Source organism: Penaeus monodon, chromosome 21 (genome assembly GCF_015228065.2).
Source record: "Penaeus monodon isolate SGIC_2016 chromosome 21, NSTDA_Pmon_1, whole genome shotgun sequence".
Taxonomy (NCBI): Eukaryota; Metazoa; Arthropoda; class Malacostraca; order Decapoda; family Penaeidae; genus Penaeus; species Penaeus monodon.
The window spans coordinates 14,287,771-14,288,077 of NC_051406.1; positions in this window are offsets into that span (position 1 = coordinate 14,287,771).

The window sequence follows — 307 nt, forward strand, 5'->3', positions numbered from 1 at the left end:
GATGACTAAGTTGAACTTAGCATCTTTCAGGGGTGAATTTCTGGACATGAAAAATTATGCAGATAGCCAATTAAATATGTGGTTCCCTACCCTCATTTTACAGTCAGTCTCACCGTCTAAAGTTTTTCTGTGAATAGATTTATTTTGACGAGGCAGAGCTAGTACAGACTTTCTGATTTCTTGGTATTAGGGGCCCCAACATCACACTTTCGGACCCCAGGACTTGTGTAAAGGTCGGGCGCCCACCACACTTGTCCAATATTCCAGGGAGCTTCATACTATCATAGTCTATTAAAATCAGTAAGCC